Source organism: Triturus cristatus, chromosome 11 (assembly GCF_964204655.1).
Source record: "Triturus cristatus chromosome 11, aTriCri1.1, whole genome shotgun sequence".
Lineage (NCBI taxonomy): Eukaryota > Metazoa > Chordata > Amphibia > Caudata > Salamandridae > Triturus > Triturus cristatus.
This window is the reverse complement of record NC_140594.1, coordinates 12,184,556-12,202,923: the sequence shown is the minus strand read 5'-3', so window position 1 is coordinate 12,202,923 and position 18,368 is coordinate 12,184,556.

The window sequence follows — 18,368 nt, the reverse complement described above, 5'->3', positions numbered from 1 at the left end:
TGTAGATTTTCGGTAAACACAGCCAGAAAATGGAACGCTCTCCCCTCGAATCTCAGAGCTGAACCAAACCTCCTACGATTTAGGAAGTCCCTCAAAACTCTCCTTTTTCCCTGATTTATTCGAAGCTTTCCTGTGCCCCCCCCCTTAGGAGTCCGAGGTTTCAGCGCTGGGATACTCGAGGGTGACTACGCGCTCTATAAAAACCTAAAATAAATAAATAAAATAAATTTCAAAAAGTTCATATAGAAATCCTTGAGCTTAATCCACATGAATATAATAGATATTAATGATTTATTAATCAACAAATAACAAAGTATGTTTAGAATTATACTCAAAACATTGTCCTACACATTAACAAGATGATAAATGTAAAGTAGGGACGTGTGACCTCTTTATTTTTCACAGAGCCTGTACCGTATTATACGAGGTAAGGAGTTACCTCTTTTCATTCCAGTAGCTTCTTTAAATCATGTGGCTAGGTGAGATATAAGTAACATTAGAACATTGGAATGCAGGGAGCTCCATTGTAGACAATGGAGTGCTCCGGGCTTCTACGTCCGGTAAAGGCCCGCAGAGCAACATTCCAATGTTTCACAAAAGCCTTCGAAGCTCGAGGGGATTTAAATCCCCTCGAACTTCGAGAAGCCTTTGTTTAATTTGTTAGATCATTCTGCCCTCTAGTGGCAGAATGTTCTAATAGCCTTATATCCCTTCGTCGCAGGGCTATACTGCTATTAAAGTCCCGCTGCCTTGTTAAAGTCCCTCGCCTTCGGCTCGGGCCTTTAATGCTGCAGCGGGCCTTTAATAGCCGGTATAGTCCGCTATGGCGGGCTATAAGGCTATAATGTGTGCCATGATTTGCAGTTTTGTGACTTTATGAGTTATGGTAAATTTTGCACTTTATGATGGTTGGTACTTTACGACCATTGTGCGATAATTAAATAAATGTTTGCATGTTTTATGTCTTTCTCCTGCAGGTTAGCATACAAGGGTTGCTACTAACTACAGAAAGTTTTTGTTACTAAGGGCCTCATGTAGGTAGCCAAATACCGGTCGGTAACGGCCGATTTTCGGTAATTATACCGTTACCGACCGGTATTTTGGCCATTGGTATGTAGGGGTACAAATTTTGCTTTCGGAATTTACCGAATCGGTAAAATTACCGATTCGGTAAAAATACCGAATCGGTAATGTTACCGAATCGGTAACTTTTCCGAATCGGTAATTTTACCGATTCGGTAAATTCCGAAAGCAAAATCGAGATGTAGGGGGAGTGTGTGTGTGTGTTTAAGAGTCGGTATTTACCACCAACTTATAGTTGGTGGTAAATAATGAATGTATGTGTAAATGCATTTTTACGCGCGTAGCAGTGTGCAATGTGGCATACATACATGCCCTTAGGGCATGTATGTGTGCCACATGTGCACACATGGCCGAATCAGGGGTGCAACAGGGTGTCAATGTGACACCCTGCCACCCTTGTATGTGTTCCCCCCATTACCGAATCGGTATTTACCGATTCGGTAATGAGGCATACCTTCCCCTCAATGGGAAGGTATGCCTCATTACCGAATCGGTAAATACCGATTCGGTAATTACCGACTAGTAACGATTCGGTAAAAAATACCGACTCATTACCTACATACCAGTTACCACTTCTAAAATACCGATTCGGTATCGTTCGGTATTTTAGAAGTGGTAACTGGTATGCTACCTACATGAGGCCCTAAACCTTTTCCTAATCAGTGTAAGTAGGGCACACTTAGGTGAGAAAGGTAGGATCTTTATTAGGTCCTGTAGAAAGCCTGCTGATATCTGTAGTGGATGGGGCTGAAACATATTAACCAACTGAGAGGAAGGAACGGATAGAGTTCCTTCCTCTCAGTTGGTCAATATGTGCAACTACCCTGCTCCTTGACTCCTTGACTTTGCTTTTAACGTCTATAGGACGGGTACAAATAAATAAAATGGTTCATGTTCTAGTGGAATTTTAACTTGCCATGACCCTTCATGCCCCACCACTAACACCAGGCTTTGAGTTGACGTCCAGATGAAGCCACCTTGCACCTTATTGTTGGTGCTGAAGGAGGCCTCTAAGATGTAGCAGGTCACTTAGATACATATTTGTGAGCCCTTTTCACTGCCAGAGCATCACTTTTTGTGATGCTGTGGCAGTACAAACCACAAAATCATATTTATGATGTCAACCAAAGCCACCCTTTGTGGCTTTGCAGGGTCTCATACATATGGAGTAAGGCATGGCAGCCAAAGCGCTACATTGCTTTACTCTACACTAGGGAGGAGTTTCATGGGTGTTGCAGTTGGTATTTCCATGCAACACTCATGGGGGCATATTTACAAGCTGGCGATAAAACATTATTGCCGCTTTTGTGGCCGCTTCGCGTGAAACCTTGCGTTAGCGTGGGGATTCCTAACGCCCAGCTTCGCATCTCTATTGAGATGCAAAGTGGGCGTTCCTGAACAAACATGACAGGAGAAATGTCACTAAGTGACATTTCTCCTATCATCAAGCCCCACGCTATGAAGCATAGCGGCAGGAAAAGTAGCGATAACCCCTGTTATCACTACTTTCCTTATGCCTGCTTCAGGACTGACTTAGCCATGATATCCTATGGAAGGTGGATATCATGGCCTTTCCCTATTGTGAGCACCCCTTTCGATCAGGTGGGCATCTGGACCCCAAGACTGCAATGGGCAATGTCTCCATCCTGGTCTTGGTGAACCATGCCACCGGGTACCTGGAGGCTATCCCTCTGAGGACAGTGATGAGACCTCTGGTGGGCTGGGCGCTGATGGGAATGTTTTCCTGCATGGGATTACCCAAGGAGGTGGTCTCTGACTGGGAGAACCCTTTAAGGGCCCTGCATGTGAACCACCTCCAACTGCACGTTGAGAGGGCCGACTTGGTCTTGTTTACAGATGATGGCATGGAAGAGGACAGTGAAACTCTTCCTGATCTCCTGTTTGCCAACGAGCAGGGCGGGTCCATGGAGGGTGTGAACCTCTTCCCTACACTGACCCTAGAACAGCAGAAAGACTGTTTCCAGTTGCTGGGACAGTTTGCATCTCTGTTCTCCTGAACTCCAGGAGTCACCCATTGGTGTACTCATGATGTGGATACTGGGTATAGTCCACCTGTGAAACAAAAAATCTACAGTCTGACTGACAAGGTCAAAGCCAGTATCAAGCAGTTAGGGGTGATAGAGCCCTCCAGCAGTCTTAGTCTCAAAGTATGTTGCGCCCGGTGCCACGCCTGAACTTTGGTTCTATATAGACAACCATGGACTCGATGCCATCACCCAGACTGACGCACACCCCATCCCCTGAGCTGATGAGCTCATAGATGAGCAGGGACCTGCTAAGTTCCTCAGTGCATTTGACTTACCGTCTGGGTACTGGCAGATTGCCTTGACCGATGGGACCTAAGAGAGGTTAGCGTTCTCAATGCCGAAGGGCACTTACAGTTCCGAGTTATATCTTTCGGGCTGAAGAACACCCCTGCCACCTTTCAGAGGTTGGCCACCCAGGTCTTGGCTGGAGAATTTTAATGCTGTCAACCTGGATGACATTACAGTGTTCAGCTCCTGCTGGGAGGATCACTTGCACCACCTATGGGAAGTGTTGAAGGCCCTGCAGAAGGCAGGCCTCACTATCAATGTCAGTATGCGCCAGATAAGGAAGGGTCTGTGGTGTACTTTGGACACCAGGTAGGAAGTGGCCAGGTGTCACACCAACAATACAAGATTGACACCATTTCGGGCTTGGTAGACCCCAAGACCCAGTGGAGGAGAGAGTCTTTTTAGGTTACACAGGTTATTACAGGAGGTTTGTCAAGGGCTCTGGCACCATTGTTGCCCCCTTGACCGAGCTGACTTCCAGGAAGCAGCCCAGGAAAGTGATTTGCCTGAGGCTTACCAGATCGCTTGTGATGCCCTGAAGTGCATGGCGTTCGTGCTCAAGGCACCTGTCTTCTCCCAAAAATCAGTTGTGCAGACAGATGTTTCAGAGCATGGTGTGGGGTGGTTCTCTCACGGCTGAATGAAGAGGTCCTAGACCAACCTGTAGTCTTCATAAGCAGGAGGTTACTTCCCAGGGAACAGAGGTGGAGTGCGATTGAATGGGAAGCTTTTGCTGCGGTCTGGGCACTGAAGAAGCTAAGACCCTACCTGTTTAGGACTCCCTTTCAGGTTCAGACAGACCACAGGCCCCTCAGACGGTGGATGCAGATGAGGGGTGAGAACCCAAAACTGTTGAAGGGGTCCATCTCGCTACAGGGAAATCGACTTTACGGTGGAACGCTGCCGTGGTGCAGAGCACCCCAATGCTAATGGTCTGTCCATATTCTTACACCTTAGTGATGGGAAGTCACAAGAGGATGGGTAGTTCTCTCAACTTTCAGATGGAGGGGACACATGTTAGACGAGGCATCCTTAGCATGGTTTCCTTTGTCTTTTTGCCTCTACCTCCTATTTTTGACTGTATGCTGGTTTTTGAACTAGGCACTTTACCACTGCTGTTCACTGCTAAAGTGCAGGTGCTTCCTGTGTAAATAGTGATTGTTTTGCTATTCATGATTGGCATATTTGATTTACTGGTAAGTCCCTAGTAAAGTGCACTGTGTGTGCCCAGGGCCTGTAAATCAAATGCTACTGGTGGGCCTGCGGCACTAGTTGTGCCACCCACACACGTAGCCCTGCAAATATGTCTCAGGTCTGCCTGTGCATTGTCTACAAGGGCAGTTTTTAACTGCCATGTCAACCTGGCAAGTGCACCCACTTGCCAGGCCCAAACCTTCCCTTTTATTGCATGTAAGGCATCGCTAAGATAGGTCCAAGTTAGCTTCATGGTAATTATGCAGTGTATGTGAAAGGTAGGACATGTACCTGTGAATTTTACATGTTTTGATAGTGAAGGACTGCTAAATTCGTTTTCACTATTGCAAGGACTATCTTTCCCATAGGTTATCATTGTAGACACCTTGTAACATCATGCAAGTATACCTTTCAATTGGGAAGAGATAAAGATTTGGAATTTGGTCTCCCTGAACACATAATTTAAAAACACATCTTTCTGTGAACGTGGTTTTTAAATTGTTTGTTTGAAAATGGCACTTTTGTAGATTCTGTATTTTCTTGCTTTACCATCCTGTGCCTCTGCCTGCCTGTGAAATCCATGTCTGGTTTAGACTGACAGCTGAGCTGTTTGTGCATTCACTCTAGACAGAGGGAGCTGGGGTGTGCCTTGCATAGCCTGATGGCCTTTATTTCTTTAGCTTTATTCGATTTATCAATAAATCATAAAAGCATACAAATACAATTTATGCAGACAATTTAAGAACAGTTTTCATATGAACAAATTTACAAAAATGGATAAAACATTTCTTCAAAAGTTAAAATCTACAGCAGTCATTTGGATGAGGGGCCTCGTTTTACACTAATCAGTCAATATTAACATGTGTTAGTTAACTCATTGAGTTTCTAAATTTCATCACTGACATTAAAAAGCGAGAAACAGCAAAGATGACATCCACATCTTCTAAAAGCAAAAATTTTAAATATGCAGGTTTACATGTTCTTATCCCCCAGCGTTTAAGTAAGGGTAGAAGAAATAATTTCCTCGGGCTGGTATACAGATTACAAAAGAACATGATGTGAATGTTACTTTGTGTTGAATGGTCGTCGCATGGACATATTAATTTCAATGAGGCCCAGTCATTCTGTTTCGGCAAAGTGACCAAGCGGAAGAAAATCCCTAGGCGCAGCCTAGTTAAAAGCATGCGAGCATAGGGTGCTTTTTCAATCCCAAGGTAAGATTGTAGGCCTTCAGTAGGGGTGATTTGCTGATAGCTCAGGGTTGTGCCTTTAAGTTTCTCAGTGTCCCATCTAGCACTCTCTAAGTGTATAGATAATAGTTTTTTAAGGGCCGGTCTAGTCAAGGTTTGTAGGGTCTCTGGTTCGTCGTAAAATTCAGAGTGTCCAATGTTAGAAAACATTGTTTGTACGTATCGCAGCCACTTGACTTTTGCTACACCGTCCAAAGCCATGCAGTCTTTTATGAGATTTCTATTCAATTTGCACTCCTCTGTGGTCCAAATCTTATGCCAGAGCAAACAAGGTGATATTTTTATGATGTCGCTAAGGTATTTGACGCCGGTCTCAATGTGAGTCATAAAAGTCGACGTGGTTTTGGACACACCTAGTAAGTAACAGATGAAAATATTCTCGCAAGTTTGTAATGAGGACACATTCTCGAAACCCCAGAGACCTGCGCCATATGTGGCCGTAACTATACACTTTGCCCGGTAGATCTGTAACGTTTCTTGAATGGGTTTACCCCCAATTTTGGCTGCAAAGGTTCTTAAAGCACCTATGGCACGGCTAAAGGCGAGTTTCCTAGCTGACACTGCGTGTTTCCACCTTCCCCACCTATCAAACATAATGCCCAAATAGCAAAAAGTGTCTGTGATGGCAATCTTTTGCTGATCTAAATATATTGAGCATGATGGTCTGTTGTTCTTTTGGGAGCAGGGCATGGAGAAAGTTTTGGAAATGTTCACCTTTAAATTTCTTTTACCCATGTAGGATGAAAATTCATTTACTGCTCTCTGCAAACCTACTTTTGTCCTAGACATAATTGCCGCGTCATCGGCATATAAAAGAATGGGTACAGGCCTACCATTAACAGCCGGATAATCGCTTGACAGATTTATTAAGCTTTCAGCGATAGAGTTTATGTAAAATGTGAAAAGCAAGGGCGCAAGTATGCAGCCTTGCCTCACCCCTCTGTTTATGGCAAAGTTTTGTGAACATTGCCCCTGGGTCCCAAATCTTACTCTGGCCCCCGCTTCTCTATATAGTTCTTTGATAAATGTGAGGATAGCTGAGTCCACCCCGATGTCTTCCAGTGTCGACCAGAGCATCGCATGGTCCACGCAATCGAATGCGGAGCTGAGGTCGACAAAGGTAACAAATAGGTCCCCTTTTTTGGCCTGCGTATATTTAGAGATTAATAGGGACAAGTTTAGGGATTGCTCCAATGTCCCTAGTCCCTTTCGGAACCCATATTGGAACTCCGAGATAACCTTCTTCTCTTCTTCCCAGTGTTGTATCCTCTTAAGGACAATCCTGCCAGCAACTTTCATGAGTCCGTCCAATAGCGATATTGGACGGTAACAAGCCGGGTCGTCCCTATTCCCTTTTTTAAATATGGGGACTACGATTGCGTCTAACCAGGTGGTAATAAAACCGCATTTATTTCCCATATTTAATACATTGGTTAACAAGGGAACCCAGAAGTCCGGTTCTGATTTATAGAGATCCACTGGGGTGTGGTCAGGGCCGGGGGCTTTACCTAAAGGACTTTCTCTAAGGGCATCTTCCACTTCTAGTGTGGTAAATACCAGTTCAATAGGGTAAGGAGGTGCTGGGGAGACAGTTAGGTGGTTATCCTGAATTATGCTATCTGGGGGTGAATTCACCTTGCATGGGTTCGGGGCATTACCCTGTGTGTTGTTGGAATAAAGATTACCATAATGTTCTACCCAGAGCTCAGCCGTTATAGCCACTTCTACAGAATTATCTCTGTCTTTTGAGTTATAAACAGATCTTATGACTTTCCAGAAGGCATTGCTGTCCTTATTCCTGGCGGCTTCCCCCAAAGCTTCCCAGGCCTCCTGCTTCAGTTTCGCCCTCCGCTGTTTAATTGCCAGCTTATAATCGTATCTCGCTTGACGAATTTGAACTCTATCTTTTGGGTCGGCAGACAAAGCTTTCTTTAAGATTTTCAGTGTAGATGTACATTTAGAGTCAAACCACCCACGAGTATGCCTCCCCTTGTCTTTGCAGTTCCTAGTCAGTGCATTTTTTATATGGCGCTGAATGTTAGAAAAAGCAACCATGATGCTCTTTGGGTCAGTATCTTCCTCTAAGCAGGCAAGTATGTCCGTGGAGCAAGAGGATAGGAAGTTTTGAAAGAAGGATGTTGGGTTCATTTTCTCCCATTTAATTACATACCCATTGGTCTTAGATAGGGTAACCTCAAATGGATATAGAACCCTACTAGGTTCCTTTACTTTGCCCTCCATGAGATTTACCCCGAAGGTGATGGGATAATGATCGCTCATGGGGTCATCCCCCGTTTCCCAGAAGGTTATAAAGTCAGGATAGGTGGGTGATATCAAGGCAAAATCGATTGTGGATTTACAACCTCTTCCATGGTACGTTGGGGCAAAGGGAACCGGGGGGGAGCATGCCTGGTTAATAAAGGTGAGGTCAAAGGTAAATATGACATTGTTAAGAAGAGACCCCATGTTGGTGTGGGAGAAGTGCAGAGGACCGTCCTCCCCGAGATCTGACAGGCCGCACAAACCTAGCTCAGAAGACGGACAGACGGAACAATTGAAGTCACCCACCCACAACATTATGTGATCCCCCGAACCTTGATCTCTCAGTTTGTGAATATGATGGATCATAATATTCAAATTTGATTCCACCTCACTAATTGGCAAATTATTATAAAAATTCACAAGAATCACCTTTTGCGAAGTACCCCATTTAAGTAGTATGATTTGGAAGTACTGATTGGATTGGAAATCGCAAGCTTTTACGTCCGCTACGTTAGATATATATGTGCACAAGCCCCCCTTGTTGCGACCCTGGGCTGATGGCACAGCTGGGGAATGGAAGGTTCGGTAGCCCAACATGTGCACTTCCTCTATAAGCCAGGTTTCTTGTAGGCATAGGATGCCATACTTCTGCACAATCTCCAGCCAAGGTTTGTGGGTGATCTTACTACCGAGGCCTGCAACATTCCAAGAAAGGAGAGAGTGCATTGGGTTTCTAGTTTCCTGTGGATGATGCCCTGCATTCCCCGTTGTGCCTATCCGAACTTGCAGGTGTGCAAGGTCTGCCTGTAGTTTGACCTGTGCAGTAAGGGGGTGCTGTTCAGGGGGGTTTAGGTCTATCCCAATGTGGCTTGGAACTTGGGGTATGGGCATTAATTTTTCACTCGGGACAGTTTCCGTTAGGGGATTTTGGGCATTGGTAAGGATTGGAGCGACACTAATTCCCAGTCAATCCACCTGATCCAGGCATTCAAACCTGTTCATAGTGGGTGCTCCTTCCCACCAGTTGTTAAAGGGTTGCCAACCATCCCCATGTCCTTTCCATCTACGATTGTGGGCTATTGACCAAGCCCCAGGTGGCTCAACAGTCTGTTTTGGAGGATAGAAAAAGGTGAGGGGTCTGGTGACAATAGATTGGTCAGTATCCTGTGAATCCCATATAGTGATATGCTGGGCTGTGTGAGGGTCTGCAAATGAGACCACTATGCAGTCTCCAGGAATGGATTTATGGGTACGACCCACCCATGGCACTCTCCTAACCATTAGAACCCTAGTCCTAACAGTATTGGGGAGCTGTCTATTGATGTTGAGCCAGTGAATCACCTTATTCTTTAGGGACCACTGGGTCTCCATAGAAAGCGGGTCAAGTGGTGGTACACCAGCCAGTATGACGACGTAGGGCCCGGCGTCAGGAGGAAGATCAATGTAGCCCCAACGAAAGTTCTGGCGGCCATGGTACTGGTTGGTTATGCGCGCAGTATAGGGGATATTAGTCTTATTGGGCTTGTGGGCGGCCTTAGGGATAGGGTTGGGTAAGGTCTGGTTCTCGGGGCCTTTTGCCACTGGTATTGGGATTTTTGGTATTAGGGGAAAGGGAACGATTGGCTTAGAGCGGGGTTTGGGTATTGGGGTTGGCTTTGGTGGGGGTAGGGACAAGACCGGAGGTGGCATTTCAGGGGCAAGGGAACTAACGTTAGTTTCTGGAGCCGGGTGAATACCATCGTCATTCTCCTGAGGAGTACTCTCAGCTATATGAGGATAAGTTGCTTCCAGTTGTTTTAGGCTAAGGGTGGCCAGGGAGACTAAGGTCTTATCCATCTCGAGGAGATTATTCTCGATACGAGAGAGTCTGAGTTCCAGAGGTGACAGTAATTGTTTTAATGTACCCCAGACTATCTTAAGAAAATCTTCGTCATCACCCCCCTTGTCTCTATCCCTCCCTGGCTCACTTTGCCCTCCCTCTTTGGGTTTCTCACCATATGTGGGGAGAGGCCCTTGAATAGGGTCAAGGACTACGTTAAGATTGCTGTGTTCCCTGTCCCCCCCTATTAGATGGTTAACCAAATTTGGCGCTTGTATGGTCTCCCCAGTGGTGGGTAGTGTTTGCCTATTATTAAAGAACTGCAACCTTGCAATTTTATCTTTTTTGCGGGCATAAGCAGATCTTGCATTGTTTTTCTTTTTTAGGGTTGGGCCATCTTTGTTTTTATTTTTTGCTACTGGGGGAGAAAGGTCAGGGGGGTCAGGGCTATCCGACAAGACAATGGCAGTTCCAGGTCCAGTGGGCGCGATTCCCTCGAAAGTTTTGGGGGGCACAGTAGTTAAGGTGGGTATAAACTCTAATGGAAGGGAAAGAGGTGGGGGAGCATGGTGAACATCGGCATGGATTATCAGTGGGGGAGGGCAAGAAGCATGTTGTGGAAATGCAGCAGACGCGATTTTCCCTAGGGAAGATTTTTTAGAGTTAGCAAAGGTCTGGGAAAGCCTACGTGCCGCGTCAAGCTCAACTGACACCCTCTTCTGCATTTTAGTGATTTCAGCATCAATTGCTAGATTAGTCTTAACAAGGAAATCATCCATTGTCCCGCTGGGCTTACTCAGCCCCATTGCAGTTTTACTGCGACTGCCCCGTGTACTCATGATATATTTGAATTGCAGTACCCACAATGTACTTACTGGTGGAAAAGGGACGAGTCAGATAACAAGAACCAAGGGGGGTGGGCCAGGCCAGTCCTCTATGTCCTCGAACGGCCTCAAACGGCCCGCTCTTTGCCCGGTCTTCGCCCCGGCCCTTGCCCCGCGCGCGTCCCGCGTGCGCGTGGCTTTGGCAGATTATCAAGGGGAGTGACAGGAGGGGGCGGGAAGAGGACCAGCTGCGGCCGATCAGCGCCGCTCAGCAGGCTGGTCCTCGCAGTCCCGCCTCTGAGCTTGTGTGTTGCGAGGTGATTGCAGTAGACGCGTTGGTGCTCCTATGCACAACAGGGGACCAAAAAAACCAGGACCCTGACACAGTCTTGAGGCTGCGAGCGGCACCCGCGGAGCGGGGGCCGCGAGGCGGTGAGTTAGCAGCTGGAAAAGAACAGGCAACCGGGACAGCACTCCCAACACAGCCAAAGGACGAACCCAAGCAGCACAGTCTCCGTGAGGTTTTAAACAGGTGGAGGGGGCGGGAAGAGGACCAGCTGCGGCCGATCAGCGCCGCTCAGCAGGCTGGTCCTCGCAGTCCCGCCTCTGAGCTTGTGTGTTGCGAGGTGGTTGCAGTAGACGCGTTGGTGCTCCTATGCATAACAGGGGACCAAAAAAACCAGGACCCTGACACAGTCTTGAGGCTGCGAGCGGCTCCCGCGGAGCGGGGGCCGCGAGGCGGTGAGTTAGCAGCTGGAAAAGAACAGGCAACCGGGACAGCACTCCCAACACAGCCAAAGGACGAACCCAAGCAGCACAGTCTCCGTGAGGTTTTAAACAGGTGGAGGGGGCGGGAAGAGGACCAGCTGCGGCCGATCAGCGCCGCTCAGCAGGCTGGTCCTCGCAGTCCCGCCTCTGAGCTTGTGTGTTGCGAGGTGGTTGCAGTAGACGCGTTGGTGCTCCTATGCACAACAGGGGACCAAAAAAAACAGGACCCTGACACAGTCTTGAGGCTGCGAGCGGCACCCGCGGAGCGGGGGCCGCGTGGCGGTGAGTTAGCAGCTGGAAAAGAACAGGCAACCGGGACAGCACTCCCAACACAGCCAAAGGACGAACCTGATGGCCCATCACCGGGATGATGGGTCTTCCTGATCTAGAGTAGTGGGAGGAGTTGTCACTGACATCTGCATAGGGCTGTGCCTATCCTCTCACAATGCTTTCTCCACCCCCCTGTGGTGTGTCTGGAGCCAGGTCAGGGCAAGGCAGGATCTGTGGTGCAATACAAAGACTATCATTTGAAGTATGCCTACTTCAAAGGTGAAATGGGGTATATGTATTGGACCTGTAACCCTACATTTTGAGAACAGTTCTGGGTCAAGAGGAGGTTCTGCCAAGAAGATGAGCTGAAAAAGCTGTAGTAGGAGAACTGCCACACTGCCGTTGCTGTGTTGTGCTGGCCTGCTGCTTGCTTGCTTGCTTCTGTCTTGGGCGAGGATGGACTAGACTGAACTTTCTTATCCTGCTTATTGAGGCTCTCCAAGCTTCCTGAACTCCTCTGCTGGGAGTTCTGACCTGCCAAGTGGTGCCAACTCCAGTTTAGGCCCTTGGAGGTGGTTTCGCTGCTTCAAGAGCTGAAAATCCACTCATCGCCCTTCAGCCCTGTTATTCCCGTCGCAAGCTTGCCATGCAGTTTAAAAACCAACGCATCACTGCAGTGCGGCGAAAAATCAACGCAGCGCCGGTTTGCAGCTGGAAGAACAGCCGCAGCCTGAGTCCAGAGCACCGTGTTTCCAACATCCGAGACCCCTGCTCTGAACTTTGATGCAGGCCCTGGTGTGCGGCTGAAGGAATCAACGCATTATCAGCTCGCAGCTAGAAGAATTGACGCAGCACCCGTTTCACCACTGGCGCATCAACCCCAGCGCATCCAGATTTCCCATGTATTGCACCTTTGCACCAAGTTTCCAGCGCATCACCCCTCAGTACGGAGTCACTTTCACAATTTGACGCATCACTTCTCCTCACAGTAAGGAATAGATGCAACACTTCTGCATGCAGCAGAACCGACGCCTCCATTCCCCCAGGACTCAAGAATCTACGCATCACGTTATTTTCTGACGTTTCCCTCCTTTGAGACTGTTTTTCATCTCGGATTTTGATGCATCAAAGTTACATTGTGTTAAAGTCACCGCATCTATAGAGTTCTATGGACTGGATTTCTTAAACCTTTTAAAAGTGATATTTCTGCTTATGTATGTTGGATTTTGTTGTTTTGGTCTTGTTTGGATTAGATAAAAATTGGTTACTTTTCTAAACTGGTGTTGAGTCCATTTGCAGTCTTTTCATGTTGTTACTGGGTGCTTTATGTACACACTGCCTCTGAGATAAGCCTGCCTGCTTGTGCCAAGCTACCAAGGGGGTGAGCAGGGGTTATCCTGGCTGTGTAACTCCCTTACCCTGGCTAGAAGGAAATGTCCCTGCTTGGATAGGGTGCATACCACTGCCAACTAGGAACCCACATTTCTAACAGGAAGGTGTGATGTGTGAAGGGAAGTTGTGACATGTGAAGAGTAGGTATGACGTGTGAAGGGAAGGTGTGAAGGAAAGTTGTGAAGTGTGAATGGAAGGTGTGATGTTTGATGGGAAGGTGGGGCGTGTGAAGTGAAGGTGTGACGTGTGAAAAGAATGTGTGACATATGAAGGGAAGGTATGACGTGTGAACAGAAGGTGTGAATTGCATTGCGCTTAGAGGCCTGGGCCCAGTTTTACAAAGGTTTCACACTGGGGTTGCGTCACTTTTTCTGCACAGTCCTGACATAAAATCATTTTGGGCATCTACTGAGCCACACAAACCCACTCTGCGAGGTTTGTGTGGTTTAGTAAATAAAAATAAAACAAGGCAGTGCATAGTGCTGCCTTGCATGACTTTACATTCAGTAGGCGTTACACGGGTGGAACTTGGGCGTTCCCATGCGTCTATCCATGTGTTTTGATCCAATCCCAGAATTACTAAGGTACGTAAAGCTGGGATTGCACCAAAAAACGATGCCGCCCTGAAGCAGGTGTAAAGAGGAGAAATATCTGTATTTCTCTCTGCTACGGCGTCTGTTTATGTGTGCTGTATTATACAAAATGCATAGAAAGAGAAAAATGCTTCTAAAGATTGTTTTTGTGCTGGAAGGTGTCACGTGCTGCATCAAAATAATCCTGCCTGTAATGCAGGCACCCCTGCACCTTCATGCCAGGGTCCCTGCGTTGGTGTAAGGCAGTACACATTGCGCAATGTCTGGAAGAGAGCAGAAATGCGCCAGATCTTAGCAGATATGATGAATTTTTGCGCTCCCCCTTTCATGAAACACAGTGAAGGAACTTTGCGCAAGTTTTACTAACATTTTTCATTGGGTTACATCACAAAATTCATGCAAACCAGCACAAAATGGTTTTTTTTGCAATTTACTTTCTAGTGCAAAACGGTAGAAAGTAGTTGGAAAGTAGTTGGAAAGTAGTTGGGAAGTAGTTGGAAAGTAGCCCAAGCCAGCGCAAAGCACTGAGTTGCAATACTTAGCATCGAGGGGGTGTTACATGGGTGGTACATGCGCGTGCCCATACAACCACCCATGGTTTTTGATTCAAACCCCGATCTACTATTAATAGATACGGTTGTGCATCAACATTTAATGCTTCTCGAAAGCGGGCATTAAAGGAGAAATGTTTTCATTTTTCATTTCGTTTCTGACTTTGCTTGCGTGCTGCACAGCAGAGCACAGATACAAAGTAGGAAACATTTTAAAACGTGTCCAGGCATTGTACTTAGTATTGGAAGGGTACTGTTCCAGTACACACCCTACATTAGACCCATGCACACACCCTTGCACTATATCGCAAAGGTGTGTGCGTGGCGTTCCACAGAGACATTCTGCACCCACGCTTGGGAGCCCGGAGGGGAGTTCCATCTCTCCAGATATGGCGCTGTCCGCCGAGGGAAGTTCCATCTCTCTCTAGATATGGCGCTGTCCGCCGAGGGAAGTTCCATCTCTCTCTAGATATGGCGCTGTCCGCCGAGGGAAGTTCCATCTCTCCAGATATGGCGCTGTCCTGCTTGTTCCATGAAGCAACGCAGCGGAGGATTTTTGGCTGCTGCGCTGCGTCGGTGACACTTTGGTAAATCGTCCCTTTGTTTGCTGCCGCGCGTTGTCTGAAAGATGAATACATCTGCTCCCTGGTATCCGGTTTTCCAAAGTGAAGCGCTTTGAGGATCACACACCTTACTTGAAACCGAAGTCTGGGGAGCGGCAGACAGTGGGTTCTAAAAGCCGAGGCAGGGAAACAGCCGAGATGAAGCAGGGCGCTCATCCATAGAGAATGTTATGCCTTCTAGCGCTTTGAAGACCTCCGCTTTCATATGAGATGCCAATGTAGCCTCCTCCGTGCACTGTCATTAAGGCTGTCCTACGGGCCTGGCATCAGCCTGGGATGGTGGTAAATGTGAAGGCATAAACGGGGCCCCTCCCACAAGCAGGCTTGTAGAATAAAACGATAACGCCTCTAATATGCACGACCATGCGAGAGAGGCCCCATCATGGGAGAGAGGCCCCCATGCAAGCCTCCGTCATGGGAGAGAGGCCCCGGTGCAAGCGCCCGTCATGGGAGAGAGGCCCCGTGTAGGCCCCCGTCATGGGAGATTGGCCCCCGTCATGGGGGAGAGGCCCCTGTGCAGGCCCCGGCCATGGGAGAGAGGCCCCTGTCATGGGAGAGAGGTCCCTGTCATGTGAGAGAGGCCCCGTGCAGGCCCCCATCATGGGAGAGAGGATCCCGTCATGGGAGAGAAGCTCCCATGCCAGCCCTCGTCATGGGAGAGAGGCCCCCGTCATGGGAGAGAGGCCCCATCATGGGAGAGAGGCCCCGTCATGGGAGAGGGGCCCTGTACAGGCCCCCATCATGGGAGAGAGGCCCCATCATGGGAGAGAGGCCCCGTCATGGGACAGAGGCCCCGTCATGGGAGAGAGGCCCCATCATGGGATAGAGGCCCCATCATGGGAGAGAGGCCCCATCATGGGAGAGAGGCCCCGTCATGGGGGAGAGGCCCCGTCATGGGAGAGAGGCCCCCATGCAGGCCCCCATCATGGGAGAGAGGCCCCCGTCATGTGAGAGAAGCTCTCATGTCAGCCCTCGTCATGGGAGAGAGGCCACCGTCATGGGAGAGAGGCCCCATCATGTGAGAGAAGCTCCCATGCCAGCCGCCGTCATGGTAGAGAGGCCCTCGTCATGGGAGAGAGGCCCATGTGCAGGCCCCCGTCATGGGAGAGAGGCCCCATCTTGGGAGAGAGGCCCCCATGCCAGCCCTTGTCATGGGAGAGAGGCCCCCATCATGGGAGAGAAGCTCCCATGCCAGCCCTCGTCATGGGAGAGAGGCCCCTGTGCAGGCCCCTGTCATGGGAGAGAGGCCCCATGCAGGCCTCCGTCATGGTAGAGAACCCCCGTGCAGGCCCCCATCATGGTATAGAGGCCCCTGTGCAGGCCCCCGTCATGGGAGCGAGGCCCCATCATGGGAGAGAGGCCCCTGTCATGGGAGAGAGGCCCCCATGCAGGTCCCCGTCATGGAAGAGAGGCCCCCGTGAAGGCCCCCGTCATGAAGGGAGGCCCCATCATGGGAGAGAGGCCCCCATGCAGGCCCCCGTCATGGGAGACAGGCCCCCGTCATGTGATAGAAGCTCTCATGCCAGCGCTCGTCATGGGAGAGAGGCCTCCATCAAGGGAGAGAGGCCCCATCATGTGAGAGAAGCTCCCATGCCAGCCCCCGTCATGGGAGAGAGGCCCTTGTCATGGGAGAGAGGCCCCCATGCAGGTCCCCGTCATGGAAGAGAGGCCCCCGTGAAGGCCCCCGTCATGAAGGGAGGCCCCATCATGGGAGAGAGGGCCCATCATGGGAGAGAGGCCCCCATGCAGGCCCCCGTCATGGGAGACAGGCCCCCGTCATGTGAGAGAAGCTCTCATGCCAGCGCTCGTCATGGGAGAGAGGCCCCCATCAAGGGAGAGAGGCCCCATCATGTGAGAGAAGCTCCCATGCCAGCCCCCGTCATGGGAGAGAGGCCCTTGTCATGGGAGAGAGGCCCATGTGCAGGCCCCCATCATGGGAGAGAGGCCCCATCATGGGAGAGAAGCTCCCACGCCAGCCCTCGTCATGGGAGAGAGGCCCCTGTGCAGGCCCCCGTCATGGGAGAGAGGCCCCCATCATGTGAGAGAAGCTCTCATGTCAGCCCTCGTCATGGGAGAGAGGCCACCGTCATGGGAGAGAGGCCCCATCATGTGAGAGAAGCTCCCATGCCAGCCGCCGTCATGGTAGAGAGGCCCTCGTCATGGGAGAGAGGCCCATGTGCAGGCCCCCGTCATGGGAGAGAGGCCCCATCATGGGAGAGAGGCCCCCATGCCAGCCCTCATCATGGGAGAGAGGCCCCCATCATGGGAGAGAAGCTCCCACGCCAGCCCTCGTCATGGGAGAGAGGCCCCTGTGCAGGCCCCCGTCATGGGAGAGAGGCCCCCATGCAGGCCCCCGTCATGGGAGAGAACCCCCGTGCAGGCCCCCATCATGGGATAGGTGCCCCTGTGCAGGCCCCCGTCATGGGAGAGAGGCCCCTGTCATGGGAGAGAGGTCCCTATGCAGGCCCCCGTCATGGGAGAGAGGCCCCCGTGAAGGCCCCCGTCATGGGAGGGAGGCCCCCATGCAGGCCCCCATCATGCGAGAGAGGCCCCTGTTCGGGCCCCCGTCGTGGGAGAAAGGCCACCATGCAGGCCCCTGTCATGGGAGAGAGGACCCCTTCATGGGAGAGGGGCCCCTGTCATGGGAGAGATGCCCCGTGTAGGCCCCTGTCATGGGAGAGAGCCCTCGGTAAAAGCCCCGGTCATGGGAGAGAGGCCCTGTCATGGGAGAGAGGCCCCCGTTTAGGCCTCCGTCATGGGAGAGATGCCCCTGCACAAGCCCCGTCATGGGAGAGAGACCCCCATGCAGGCCCCCGTCATGGGAAAGAGGCCGCATTCATTGGAGAGAGGCCCATGTGCCAGCCCCCGTCATAGAAGAGCAGCCCCTGTCATGGGAGAGAGGCCCCCGTCATGGGAGAGATGCTCCCGTGTAGGCCCCCATCATGGGAGAGAGGCTCCCGTGCAAGCGCCCGTCATGGGATAGAGGCCCCGTGTAGGCCCCCGTCATGGGAGATTGGCTCCCGTAATTGGAGAGAGGCCCCTGTGCAGGCCCCGGTTATGGGAGAGAGGCCCATGTCATGGGAGAGAGGTCCCTATCATGTGAGAGAGGCCCCGTGCAGGCCCCCGTCATGGGAGAGAGGCCCCCATCATGAGAGAGAGGTTCCCGTCATGTGAGAGAGGCGCCATGTAGGCCATCGTCATTGGAGAGAGGCCCCCGTGCAAGCCCCCATCATGGGAGAGAGGCCCCGTCATGGGAGAGAGGCCCCCATGCAAGCCCCCATCATGGGAGAGAGGCCCCCATCATGGGAGAGAGGCCCCCGTGCAAGCCCCCGTCATGGGAGAGAGGCCCCCGTGTACAACCCCGTCATGGAGAGAGGCCCCCGTGTAGGCCCCCGTTATGGGA